The 14,961-nt window shown below is 42.5% G+C and overlaps 1 pseudogene; it reads right to left on the reverse strand.

Moving 5' to 3' along the window:
• Positions 1-14,961, reverse strand: part of LOC116273687 — a 79,562-nt pseudogene that overhangs the window by 18,162 nt on the left and 46,439 nt on the right.

A 14,961-nucleotide genomic window follows, 5' to 3' on the forward strand; every position in this document is an offset into this window, starting at 1 on the left:
GAACAGCTTTAACCCAACCAATCATGTTCCCCATTTCCTAGCCCCCTGCCTGCCAAACTATTCTTGAAAAACCCTAGCCTCTGAACTTTGAAGAAGGGCTGATTTGAGTGATAAGCTCCTGTTCTTCCTGTTGGCTAGCCTCGTGATTATCAAACTCTTTATTGCGATATGACTGTTTCAGTGAATTAGCCCTAACTGTGCAGCATGCAAGAAGAACCCATCAGGTGATTGCAGTTTTATTAAGTTAGATTTTTCTGGGAATATCTATTTTTTATATTTTAAAATTTACTGATACAATATTGTTCACAATGTTCCCTTCCGTTCCCTTTCCTTCCCTTCCCTTCCCTTCCCTTCTCTCTCTCTCTCCCCCTCTCTCTCCCTCTCCTTCCCTTCTCCTTCCTTCCTTCCTTCCCTCCCTCCCTCCCTCCTTCCTTCCTTCCTCCCTTCCTCCCTTCCTCTCTCCCTCCCTCCCTCCCTCCCTTCCTTCCTTCCTTCCTTCCTTCCTTCCTTCCTTCCTTCCTTCCTTCCTCCCTCCCTCCCTCCCTCCCTCCCTTCCTTCCTGTCTCTCTCTTTCTTTTCTTTTCTTTCCCTTTCTTTCTTTCTCTTTCTTGACAGTCTGGCTCTGTTGCCCATGCTGGAGTGCAGTGGCACAATCTCAGTTCTCTGGCATCTCCATCCCCTGCCCCAGCCTCCTAAGGAGCCAGGGCTACAGGCATGCACCACCACACCCGGCTAATTTTTTTTCTTTATATTTTTATCCTATAAGCTTTTTTTTTTTTTTAAATTATACTTTAAATTCTGGGGTACATGTGCAGAACATGTGGGTTTGTTACATAGGTATACATGTGCCTTGGTGATTTGCTGCACCCATCAACCCATTGTCTACATTAGGTATTTCTCTAATGCTATCCCTCCCCTAGACCCCACCCCTGGACAAGCCCCATGTGTGATGTTCCCCTCCCTGTGCACATGTGTTCTCATTGTTCAACTCCCACTTATGAGTGAGAACATGTGTTTGCTTTTCTGTTCTTGTGTTTGCTGAGAATGATGGTCTCCAGCTTCATCCATGTCCCTGCAAAGCATGTGAACTCATCCTTTTTTTATGGGTGTGTAGTATTCTATGGTGTATATGTGCCACATTTTCTTTATCCAATCTGTCATTGATGCGAATTTGGGTTGGCTCCAAGTCTTTGCTATTGTAAATAGTGCTGCAGTAAACATACGTGTCCATGTGTCTTTATAGCAGAATGATTTATAATCCTTTGGGTATATACCCAGTAATGGGATGGCTGGGTCAAATGGTATTTCTAGTTCTAGATCCTTGAGGAATCACCACAGTCTTCCACAATGGTTGAACTAATTTACATTCCCACCAACAATGTAAAAGTGTTCCTATTTCTCAACATCCTCTCCAGCATCTGTTGTTTCCTGACTTTTTAATGATCGCTATTCTAATTGGTGTGAGATGGTATCTCATTGTGGTTTTGATTTGCATTTCTGTAATGACTAGTGATGATGAGCTTTTCTTCATATGTTTGTTGACCGCATAAATATCTTCTTTTGAGAAGTGTCTGTTCATATCCTTTGCCCACTTTTTGATGGGGTTATTTTTTTCTTGTAAATTTAAGTTCCCTGCAGATTCTGGATATTAGTCCTTTGTCAGATGGATAGGTTGCAAAAATTTTCTCCCAAACTGTAGGTTGCCTGTTTATTCTGATGACAGTTTCTTTTGCTGTGCAGAAGCTCTTTAGTTTGATTAGATCCCATTTGTCTATTTTGGCTTTTGTTGCCATTGCTTTTGGTGTTTTAGTCATGAAGTCTTTGCCCATGCCTATGTCCTGAATGGTATTGCCTAGGTTTTCTTCTAGAGTTTTTATGGTTTTAGGTCTTAAATTTAAATCTTTAATCTATCTTGAGTTAATTTTTGTATGAGGTGTAAGGAAGGGATCCAGTTTCAGCTTTCTGCATATGGCTAGCCAGTTTTCCCAACACCATTTATTAAATAGGGACTCCTTTCCCCATTGCTTGTTTTTGTTAGGTTTGTCAAAGATCAGATGGTTGTAGATGTGTGGCATTATTTCTGAGGCCTCTGTTCTGTTCCATTGGTCTATATATCTGTTTTGGTTCCAGTACCATGCTGTTTTGGTGACTGTAGCCTTGTAGTATAGTTTGAAGTCAGGTAGCATGATGCCTCCTGGTTTGTTACTTTTGCTTAGGATTGTCTTGGCTATGCAGGCTCTTTTTTGTTTCCATATGAAATTTAAAGTAGTTTTTTATTCTGTGAATAAAGTCAATGGTAGCTTGATGGGGATAGCATTGAATCTGTAAATTACTTTGGGTAGTATGGCCATTTTCACGATATTGATTTTTCCTATCCATGAGCATGGAACGTTTTTCCATTTGTTTGTGTCCTCTCTTATTTCGTTGAGCAGTGGTTTGTAGTTCTCCTTGAAGAGGTCCTTCACATCCCTGTAAGTTGTATTCCTAGGCATTTTTTCCTCTTTGTAGCAATTGTGAATAGGAGTTCACACTGACACACACATATATACACACATACATATATATGTGTGTGTGTGTGTGTGTGTGTGTATATATATATATATATTTTTTTTTAGACGGATTCTCACTCTGTGGCCCAGACTGGGAGTGCAATGGTGTGATCTCAGCTCACTGCAACCTCTGCCTCACAGGTTCAAGGGATTCTCCTGCCTCAGCCTCCCAAGTAGCTGGGATTACAGGCACCCACTACCACTCCTGGCTAATTTTTGTATTTTTAGTAGAGATGGAGTTTCGCCGTGTTAGCCAGGCTGGTTTCCAACTCTTGACCTCAAGTAATCTTCCTGCCTCGGCCTCCCAAAGTTCTGGGATTACAGGCATGAGCCACTGCACCTGGCCCTACAATATTTTCTTATCCCTTTATTCTTAAAGCTTATTTACATTTTTATATTGAAGTAATTTCAAACTTACAGAAAAATTATAAGAATCATAGTAAATCTTGTATATCTTTTAACCAGATTCACCCATTGTTAATATTTTGCCATATTTGCTTTATCATTCATCTTTATATCATATATATGAAATATATGATATGTACATATATCATATATTTCATATATGTGATATATGTACATATCATATATAACATATTGAATATGTCATATATATGAAATGTATATGATATAAATGTATATATCATATATGAAATGTATATGATATAAATATATATATTTCACAGGAAATATATATATTTGACACACACACACATATATATATTTCTTTTCCCCCGAATCATCTGAGAATAAGTTAGAGACATTATGCTCCTTCAAACCTTAGTAATTCAGTATTTATTTCCTAAGAACAAGATAACTCTTTTATATAATCACAGTATAATTAATAAAGTAAAGAAACTTGATGTTTAAGCATTAAACAATTTGACATATAGTCCACATTCCGCTTTTGCTAGTTGTTCAATAATGCTTTTCATTGTTTCTTCTGGTGCAAGAAGAAGGTTGCATTTAGTTGTCATCGCTCTTAGTCTTTAGATTTCCTTCAATCTGGAATAGTTCCTCAGAGATTCCTTGGTCTTACACAACGTTTATATCTTAGACAGTACAAGATAGTTATTTTGTAGAAGTTGCTCATCTTGAATTTGTCTCGTGTTTCTGCTGGTCAGATTTAGTCTATGCATTTTTTTGGTAAAAGTACTACATAAGTGATACGTTTGCTTCTCAGTGCATAATGGTAGGAGTCAACTGATGATGATTTGGGATTCTAACTTTAATCACTTGGTTAAGATGGTGTCCAATAGTTTTCTCCATAGTAAAGTTACTATTTTACTTTCTGTAATAAATAAGTAATTTGGGGGAGGTACTTTGAAATAGTGGACAAACTTTTACAAATGCATATTCATTATTGATTCTTGCCTGCATCAACCATCATTATGATGTTTTCAAAATAATGATTTTCTTATACCTTCATTCCTTCTATATTTATAAGTTGACATTCTCATTTCTAGTAAGGATGAATTGTAATGTCCTCCAGGGTGGAAGAGACCTGGGGTAATAAACTTGCCACTGAGTGGCTGCTTTATGTCTTCAAGTGATTGTACCGTATCAAGCACTCAGTACTGGTGACTGTTGCTAATGGTCAGGCATTCAGTAATGGTGGTAGCTAGATCAGCCCATCATTTCAGGCCGTCACGACTAATCCATTCATTCATGGGCCCTTTGTAAGGATTGAGATGGCTGAGGACAGGGGCTGACAGGCATTCATTAGATCGGTCATCCTGTCCATATGCTTATTCAGTGCATCTTCTGCTACACATGCTTTCTGGTGGGTACTAGTGTGAGACAAAAAGATTAACACATAATGTGCCATTCTGATAGCTCCAGCCACATGCCTCTTCCTCAGACATGCTTGGTTTTAATCTTCTAGTGTTGTTCCCTTAAGGCCCTTGATTAAGCAACCAAGCCATTCTCCACCACCTAGAAGACTGTGTATATTCTTACTTTGGGCCACTTCTCCCTAGACAGAAAGCAGATGACCACAGGACTTGAATTAGCACCCCGGGTTATTTTGGGTGTATCTTTAGTGCAGTAACAGTCCATCTTTTTAGCTCACACCAACATATCTTGCTAGCCTAATCATTATAAAGCCCTTTTGCTGCTCCTTTTCTATTCTGTCAACTGTCTGTGGAGAAATTCCCAAGGGGCCATAAGTATTGTGTCTGGAATTGGTTCCTTCTGGTGGGTTTTTGGTCTCACTGACTTCAAGAATGAAGCCGCAGACTCTCGCAGTGAGTGTTACAGTTCTTAAAGATGATGTGTCCAGAGTTTGTTCCTTCAGATGTTCAGATGTGTCTGGAGTTTCTTCCTTCTGCTGGGTTCCTGGTCACGCTGACTTCAGGAGTGAAGTTGCAGACCTTCGCAGTGAATGTTACAGCTCTTAAAGGTGGCATGTCCAGAGTTGTTTGTTCCTCCCGGTGGGTTTGTGGTCTCACTGGCTTCAGGAGTGAAGCTGCAGACCTTCGCGGTAAGTGTTACAGCTCATAAAGGTAGTGCGGACCCGAAGAGTGAGCAGCAGCAAGATTTATTTTGAAGAGTGAAAGAACAAAGCTTCCACAGTGTGGAAGGGGACCTGAGTGGGTTGCCATGGCTGGCCTGGGTGGCCAGCTTTTATTCCCTTATTTAGCCCTGCCCATGTCCTGCTGATTGGTCCATTTTACAGGGCTCTGGTTGGCCCATTTTACATTTTGGTCCGTTTTTACAGAGTGCTGATCGGTACGTTTACAAACCTTTAGCTAGACACAGAGTGCTGATTGGTGCATTTTTACAGAGTGCTGATTGGTGTGTTTACAAACCTTTAGCTAGACACAGAGCAATGATTGGTGCATTTACAATCCTTTAGCTAGACAGAAAAGTTCTTCAAGTCCCCACCCAATTAGCTAGAAACAGAGTGCTGATTGGTGTGTGTACAAACCTTTAGCTAGACACAGAGCACTGATTGGTGCATTTACAATCCTTTAGCTAGGCAGAAAAGTTCTCCAAGTCCCCACAAGACCCAGAAGCCCAGCCGGCTTCACCTCTCAATCCCTCCTCTAAGCAGGACACCCCAACTACTGTTGGGAATTGGCCAATGACTGCTCTAGCTACTTCCTGCTGGACAGGGGCAAAGAAGGGGCCCTGCAGTTGTAGTGTCCTCCAAAGGGGAACTCTTTAGGCCAGTGAAAGGGCCAGCAGGTCAGTCCAGGGATCCTTGGTAGAAGTTGTGAGTTGAGCTCATTTGGGGTTCCATTTGTAAGACCATCTGTAGCTTGATGGCCTCGATTCTAGAGGAAACAAATTTGACAAGAAGATTAAAAACACAGGGCCTGAAGGTGAGTAATAGCAAGATGGCTGCCATGGGACCTAGAAAGGGGAGAAGCCATGTTGCCCAACTCCAGAGGTTGGTATAAGAGTTTGAAAGGCGTTGTCTGATTTCAGAAGCCTTTTCCTGTAAACGCTGGGTGGCATCTCGTACTATCCCCGACTGGTTAGTGTAAAAACAACACTCTTCCCCTAAGAAGATGCAAAGTACTCCTTTCTCAGCAATGAGGAGGTCTAGGCCTCGACAGTTTTGGAGAGTCACTGCTGCCAAAGAGTCTATTTGGGATTGTAGAATAAGGATAGATTTCATTATTTCTTGCAAACTGTCTGAGAAATCCTTTGAGAGTGTGTGGTAGTAGGATAATGAAGTAGATAAACTGGCTATTCCAGTTCCTGTAGCAGTAGCCATTCCTAACCCTGTGAGTAGGAGTATTAGTTGTATGGCTCTGCGCTGATGGACTTGAGCTTTGAGGGGCACTGATAGGGTCTGAGTTCCACAAGATTAGAAGTTAGGATAATATATGTTTACACTATTAACTTTTAGCAAACTTTACTTTTGTTGAAAACCTTGAAAGTTTGGAATTTCAATTATTCTTTGCTATTCATAAGACCTTGTTCAGTCCATATTAACTTAGAAGTGGTATAGATGACTTCTTCCTGATTCTGTAAGTACTTTAAGGTTTGGCTGAGTGCAAACAGCTTGCACATTTGAGCAGACCAATTATTAGGCAATTTTCCTAACTCTGCTTCTGTAAGAGTTTCCTTATCACTTACTGAATACCCATTGTGTCTTTTTCCTTAATCTTCTGGGAGGAACCATCTATCGCCCTGTCCTGAAGGGAGTTCCTCCTGTGTCTGGTTGGACCTTCAGATTTAGATCTCCTGTTAGGAAACCTGCTGGGTTAAGGATTTTTGATAGGAAGGCTACAGATTGTCAGTGGCCTCAGTGCTTTCAGGATTTGCCCTTGTTTACACTGACAGCAAGGTGGTATTGGAGTGTTATAGAGTTACAGAGAAGACCTTCAATGATCAATTATAGGTTTTAAATTTACCCTGGCTCTTAAAGGAATAGGGTACACTGTTTTTTCTTTACTACTTCTATCTCTTTCTCTGTCTTTGACTCCTTTGTGTCTTCCTCTCTTTCCTTCTCTCTTTGACTTTCTGTCTCTTCCTCTCTCTCTCTCTTCCTCTTCCTCTCTCTGTCTCTCTCTGTGACTTTCTGTCTCTGTCTCTCTCTTTGACTCCTTTCTGCTGGTCTTTCCCTGCCTCTGCCAGCCTCTTATGCTGCTGTTCTCCCCTCACCTTCCCCTTTTGATGGCTTTGGCAGTATAAGTCTGCCACTTCCTTGGGTTTTTGCACTGCGTGCAATAACTCCATGGTTTCCTTGTGATATTTAATGGGGGTTCCCCCAGAGGTTAGGAACTCTCTTTCTTTCCATATTGCAGCATGGGCATGTAGGATTAGATAAGCATGCTTGCTATCTGTATGCACATTTATTCTTTTTCCCTTTCCCAGTTCTAAGGCTCGGGTAAGCACCACTAGTTTTCCTAACTGGGTGCTGGTCCCTGGGGGAAGAGGCTTACTTTCAAGTGTGGTTACATCACTAACTATGGCATAACCTGCCCTTCGCATCCCATTTGCCACAAATGAATTTCCATCAGTATATAGGTTAAGGTCAGGATTAGCTAAGGGGACTCCTAAGAGATCATCTTGGGCGGCATAAGTCTGGACTACAACCTGTTGGCAGCCACCCTCGACTGGCTCCTCATCCTCCAGGAGAAAAGCGGCAGGGCTGAGGGCTGCACACATACGCACTTGAAGCACTGGTTCTTCAAGGAGTAGCACCTGGTATCTAAGCAGGTGGTTGTCTGATAGCCATAAACTTCCTTTGGCACCTAGAATGCCATTTACTTCATGAGTAGTCCAGACAGTGAGATCCTCTCCTTGTATTATTTTGATAGCCTCTGACACTAAGACAGCCACCGCCATAACTACCCGTAAACAGTGAGGCCAGCCTTTTGCTACTATATCAATTTCCTAACTTAGGTATGCCACTAGTTGTGGGGTTGTCCCATGAGTCTAAGTAAGGACCCCAAGAGCTATTCCTGCTCTCTCTGTGACATATAAAGAAAAATTTTGTCCTGTGGGAAGGCTTACTGCTGGAGCTTGAGTTTGTTCCTTCCAGTGCCCAGACTTCAGGGTTGATTCCCTCCTCAAGCAGGGGACAACAAATAAGTAACTTGTTCCCCATATTCATGTAGATAATAGCTCCAGCCTTGGCTAATATATCCCTCCCTAATAAGGGTGTGGGACTTTCAGGCGTAACAAGAAAGGCATGTGAAAAGAGCAAAGTCTCCCAATTATAACTGAGGAGGTGGGAGAAATACCTGGTTACAGGCTGTCCCAGGATTCTTCTGATGGTAATGGACCTTGAGGACAGCTTTCCAGGACAGGAAATTAACCCTGAGAAAGCTGTGCCAGTGTCCAGGAGGAAGACAATTTCCTGGCCCTCAATGGTTATACATACCTGGGGCTCAGTGAGAGTGATGACATGAGCTGGCGCTTGCCCCGGGCACCCTCAGTCCTGTTGTTGGATCATCTGGTTGGAGGCTTCTGTCCTTTGTCCTCTGGGGCACTGTGCCTTCCAGTGATTGCCTTGGCATAGTGGACATGGGCGAGGGGGCAGCTTGTTTCTCATAGGGCCATCTTTTTTAAAGTGTCCTTGCAAACTACACTGATAACAAGCCCTACCAGGTGATTGGCCTGCTCCATTTTCTGTCCTCTCTGAACCACCAATGTTTGTTTGTCTGAGGGCCATGACCAAGGCTGCAGCCTTTCTCTGATCTCACTTTTCCTTTTGGGTCTGTTCCTCTTGGTCCCTATTATAGAACACCGAGGTTGCCAGGTTTAATAATGCCTACAGATTTTGTTCAGGGCGCAGGGCTTGCTTTTGGAGCTTTCTCCTGATATCTGCAGCTGATTGGGTAATAAACTTATCTTTTAGGATCAATTGACCCTCTAGTGAGTTGGGTGACAGAGGAGTATATTTTCTTAAGGCCTCCCGTAGCCACTCGAGGAAGGCAGAAGGATTTTGTTCCTTTCCCTGAGTTATGGTGGACATCATTGAATAATTCATGGGCTTTTTCCTAATTCTTCTTAGTCCTTCTAGAACACAAGTCAGCAGATGTTTACGACTCCAGTCCCCATGATCTGAGTCGAGGTCCCAGTGGGGATCCATTCCGGGGGCGGCTTGCTGACTGGTAGGGAATTTGTCCCTTTCTTTGGCTGTTATTCTATCACTTACTTGACTGAGATACCAGGTGTCTCCAAACTCTCAGGCTGCCACTAAAACCACATTCTTTTCATTAAAGGCCAGGGTTTGATCTAACAATAGCATGATATCCCTCCAAGTGAGATCATAGGTTTGCCCTAGACCCTGTAGGACATCTATGTACCTATCAGGATCATCCAAAAACTTCCCAGATCTAACTTGATCTGCTTTAAATCAGAGATGGAGAAAGGGATATTTACCCGGGCTGGGCCAAATTCCCTTCCCCCTACAGCTTGAAGGGGACATAACCGATAGCCTGGGGGTTTTTGTGGTCCTTTGGAGATTTCTTTGCTTGTTTCCTTCTGGGCAGGGGAGATTAGAGGAGGCTTATCATTAATACGAAGGGGAGCTATAGGGAGGCTACGATATGGAGGTAAGCTGAGAGGTCCTCCTGTGGGATATAAATTGCAAGCTTTGCATAGTTGTGGATTCTCCTTCAATGAAAAGAAAGCTTGGACATAAGGTATTTCACTCCATTTGCCTTCCCTCTTACAGAAAAGGTCAAGCTGCAGGATAGTATTGTAATTTATACTTCCCGCAGGTGGCCATTTTTCCCCATAAGACAGAGCATACTGGGGCCAAGCCATAGTGCAGAAAAAAATGAGCCACCTCTTTTTCAGGGTTTGCGGGTCAAATTGGTCCCAATGGCTTGGGATGCATTTCAAGGGTGAGCCTGTTGATGCCTGAATGTTTCCCATCTGAAAGACAAAACTGCCTGCGGTTTTGGTTTGTTTGTTTCTCCCCCTGCCCAAGAACCTGCAAGGGTCCCTGGACCCTGCTGATTGCAATAGTTGTGCTCACCGATGCAGCAGCAGAAACACTAGTTTTCCTCCTAGACCACAAGGAGGACCGAGGAATGTCAGATTTAGAAGTCCTTACCGATGCATTCTCAAAAACCTGCACCCTTGCCTGTCCTCCTAGACCACAAAGAGGACTGAGGAAAATCCGATATAGTGGCCCTTACCAATGCATTCTTGAAAACCTGTTAGAGTCCTAAGCATTCTCCTGTTAGTACTGGGACTTTACCCCTGTCCTATAAAGATGTTATGCCCCCAAAATGAAGTGGAGGGCCATACCCTGAGGGAGGGGAGGGATCTCCAGAGTTGGAAGAGTGATACCTTTTTGTCCTCACTTATATGAATAGGAAGGATATTTCTGAAGCTCCCAATATCCTAGCTTCCAGAATAGCTTTTGTTAGGCCTGCTAGTCTGAGGAGGGATCCTAAAATTCCAGATAAGATAGTCCCTCACCCCAATGGGGCTTTGGGCAAAAATTATGTCTTTCTGATTGGTGAGCCCAGGTGCCTAAAGAAGGTAACAGAGTCCTGAATTTTATACTAGAAATCATTCTTACAGGAGAAACTAGAAAAGCACCAGAGACAGGAAGTGGTTTTTAGAAGTGGGACTAGCCTCGGAGAAGAGAGGTGAGAGGAAGTTTGTCTGACAGTCATTAGGACCCAGGAGGCAAGGGTCAGGATAGATAGGATAGATGGGTGAGTCTCGCTTGGGCGACATGACTTTGAGAGTTCTGCTCATGGCCATAGGGTCAACCAACATGTTGTCGGGACCCCAGAGCTGAATGGCTTTCCTCTCTGTTTACCCTCGGCTCAGCCCGAAAGTACAGGAGAAGTGGAAGCTGGTTCCAGGCAAGCCAACGCTCCCAACTCCGAAGAGTCAGAGGTTGTTAGAGAGCCCTTTCCCAGAAAGCCTGACACCCGTGTCTTTAGTCCAGCGGCCACGCTAGTCACTTTTAACTGGCCGACAGGTGCCTGGTATTTAGCCCCCAAATTCTAAGGAAAAATAGGACAGAATAGCAAGCAAAAGGGGTCCAATGGGTACTCATTGCTTGGTGATAGGCGATAGTTCCTGTGGTCACCAAAATGTGTCCAGAATTGGTTCCTTCCAGTGGGTTCTTGGTCTCACTGACTTCAAGAATGAAGCTCTGGACCCTCGTGGCACGTGTTACAGTTCTTAAAGATGGTGTGTCTGGAGTTTGTTCCTTCAGATGTTCAGATGTGTCCACAGTTTCTTCCTTCCGGTGGGTTCGTGGTCTCGCTGACTTCAGGAGTGAAGCCGCAGATGTTCACAGTGAGTGTTACAGCTCTTAAAGATGGTGCGTCTGGAGTTGTTTGTTCCTCCTGGTGGGTTCATGGTCTCACTGTCTATAGGAGTGAAGGCTGCAGACCTTCGTGGTGAGTGTTACAGCTCATAAAGGTAGTACGGACCCAAAGAGTGAGCAGCAGCAAGATTTATTGCAAAGAGCGAAACAACAAAACTTCACAGCGTGGAAAGGGACCCCAGTGGGTTGCTGCTGCTGGCTTGGGTTGCCAGCTTTTATTCCCTTATTTGGCCCTGCCCATGTCCTGCTGATTGGTCCATTTTACAGGGTGCTGATTGGCTGATTTTACAGAGTGCTGATTGGTCAGTTTTTACAGAGTGCTAATTGGTGCATTTACAAACATTTAGCTAGACACAGAGCGCTGATTGGTGCATTTTTACAGAGTGCTGATTGGTGCATTTACAAACCTTTAGCTAGGCACAGAGTGCTGATTGGTGCATTTACAATCCTTTAGCTAGACAGAAAAGTTCTCCAAGTCTCCACCTGACCCAGAAGTCCAGCCGGCTTCACCTCTCATTATAAGCTGATGGTGAGACGTCAGTGCTAGAGAGGCAGAGTACCTAGGGGTCTGGGCCACCTGTTCATATGATTTAACTTTTCTCCTACTTGCTTGAGGCAGATCCCAAATATACCATTTGTATTGCATAACAGAGTACAACTGGGCCTGCCCGAGCTTATGATTTGGTGGGTCGGAGAATTATACCAGCTTATGATGTTCAATGGTCATGCTCAGTTTCTTCCAGGGTCCAGTAGTGTGCCAGAGCTGCTTTTAAAAGTGGCAAATAGTTCTCTGCTGTAGGCAGCATGACCTTGCTTCAGAACCTTAGGGGTCTGGGCTGCAACTCTCCTATAAAGGTCCACCAGAGATACAATAAAGTGTCCTTAATGACCACATTTGCCTCTAACATCATTGGATCTGCCAAACCATATGGCCCAAAGAGTAGGGTCTCATACAGCAGCCTGAATGTGCTGCAAAGGTCTCTCTTGGCCTTCCATGTTATCTGGAAGTGGGTCAGAAAAGTATTTTTAGTGCAGTATATGCCATCTCCCAAACCTGAAGCAAGCATTATATTTCTTGTTAGTGGTAGGTGGCACGAGGTACAATAACTTGTTCTTTACTCTGGAGAAAATATCTTGGCATACCCCAGACCATTTACTCCTAAAAACTTGGATGACAGTTCCTAAGAACCAACATGGCAGTTCTCTGAACCTTTGTTAGGGTTTATTTCCCACTCTGGTATGAATACATCTTTCCAGCATGTCCAAAGTGCTTGCTACTTCCTAGTCTCCAGGTCCAATTAATGTGATGTCATCAATGTTATGGACTAACCTTTGAATGTCAGGATTCCTGACATTTGGAAAGTCAAGATTCCTTCCGAATATTGTAACACAGAAGGAACATTTCTTTAGCCCAAGGGCAAGATTATGAATATGCACTGCTGTCCACTCCAGGTGAATGTAAAGTTATTTATTTTTCTTACTGGGGATAGATCAATTGTTGCATTTGAAGTATCAGAGGCTATGTTCATCTGTTCTAATAAAAGTATCATCTCTTGCACAGCAGCTACAAATGTGGTTGCCCTGTAGTTAAGTTTACAGTAGTCTATCATCATCCACTGTGACCCATCTGGTTTTGAAGGGGTTACACCAATGAATTAAAAGGGCATATGTATCCTTTAAGTCTTTGAGAGTGGCACTTCCTTGGTATCGGTGTCACTTCACAATTTGTATGCAACAGCACTCAAAGGGTTTGTGTATTCCCTTGCCCCAGTGCACAGTTACTCTGGAAAGTGGCTGCTGGTCACTTAAGGATAAGAATTGGAAGAAACGCTTCTTTGAGTACTTTGATGCACGGTTCTTCATCAGTGGAACCTGGCCTCCTCTTCTGTAGATGAGCTCTGGATTTGAGAAGTGTCTCATTTTGTGAATGAGGCAGGAGCTGTGATTTTCCATTGCTGCAGCAGACTCCAGCATTCTGTTCACTGGCTCATGATCATTTTTGCTTATATAAGTGAGGGACAGATCCTTGTTATTAATGTTTTTTAAACCTTGTTATTAATATAACAAAGTCTAAAGTTAAAGTTTCTTATTTTTCTTCTAAATCTTAGCTCACTTCAACATTAATCACTTTCATTCAGCTTATCTCTATTTTTGTTCAGTATTTTAAATATTTTTATTATTGTTATGTTAACCACACAAATTAGAAATTATTATTATTCTTTTATACAACCAATGCTTGTTTAGATGTACCCATATATTTCCTGATTTCTTTGCTCATCATTCCTTTCAACCATACTATACATACTTTTTGGGATTACTTCCCTGCTTCCTAGAGTACATCCTTTGAACGTTCCTTTTGTGAGATTTTTTTTTGGACAATGAATAATCACTTTTTAAAATTTATCTGATGATATCATCACTATTATTCTTTTCATGAATTGTTACATTGAATTACCACATATATGCAGTAAAGTGCACAATACTTAGTGTACAGCTCAATGAATTGTCCGAATGTGAACACCTCCATTCAGCTCCTTGGCAGCCCTTTGGTACTCTTTGCTGCCTTTACCCACACCTCTTTTGCCAGAGGTTACCACTCTTCTCATTTTTATTACCAAAGTGGCTTTATCTGTTCTCACATTTTATATAAATGGCATCACATGTTATGTATGTAATGTTTTGTTTCTGGCCTTCCTCATTCAACATTATGTCTGAGATTTATCCATATTCTGTGTAGCAGTGGTTTATTCTCTCTCTTTTTTAAATTCTTCATCCCCTGGACATTTGACTGTTTCTCATGGGTCAATATTTTAGTCATGCTTCTTAGTGCTTATCTTAAGATGTGATTCCAGGTTCTACATCTGGCCTGACTAGTCCAGAGAAGAGCTAAGGATTTTTGTTAAATACTGGGCTCAGCACCTGCTTCCACACAGCATCTGTCTTCATTACACTGTTGTTCATAGTGAGTTTATGAACAGTTAACCCCTTTCCAGGTACATACGTATTTTTTTCCATAAAAGCTACTGCCTACCTTATTTTATTCTTGGAGACCTAAGTGTAGGTCTTTATATTTACCGCTGCTAAAATGCATCATTTTTTTTCTTTTTGGATCATCTTTTCTTTACAGGGAGAACCTTTGAACCTTGCTTTGAGTTTCAGCCTGGGAAGTCAGAAGAACCAAGAAATGGAGAGTCAGGCAGCCTGGATTCCAATTTCAGCAATGTAACAGAGAGTGAATTACTTAACTGTACTGAGCCTTATCCCTCTTATTTGTAAAATATAAACTCTGAGGGATCTGTTTTGTTAATCCCAATATCACCAGTATCTGGCATAGTGGCTGACACAGAGTAGGTGCTCAATACATGTTTGTTGACAATATGAATGAATGAAGGTGATAATACAGGGATTGCAGGGACGTTGTGAAGTTTAGATAAAATGTAGGTCAAATGCCTAAGTCGGAGTCCAGGGCATGGGAAATGCTCGACCAAAGGCAGATATGCTTACCCAAAAATGACCACCTAAGCCAGGGTGCCCTGTATCTTTCTATACTTTCCAGGTTGAGAAAGAGCATAAACCAACATTTTTGGGTCCTGATGCAGTCTCACTCTGTCTAGGGTACATCTTGAATGTCTAGCACCACACTATCCA

The sequence above is a fragment of the Papio anubis genome, chromosome 2 (assembly GCF_008728515.1).
Source record: "Papio anubis isolate 15944 chromosome 2, Panubis1.0, whole genome shotgun sequence".
NCBI lineage: Eukaryota > Metazoa > Chordata > Mammalia > Primates > Cercopithecidae > Papio > Papio anubis.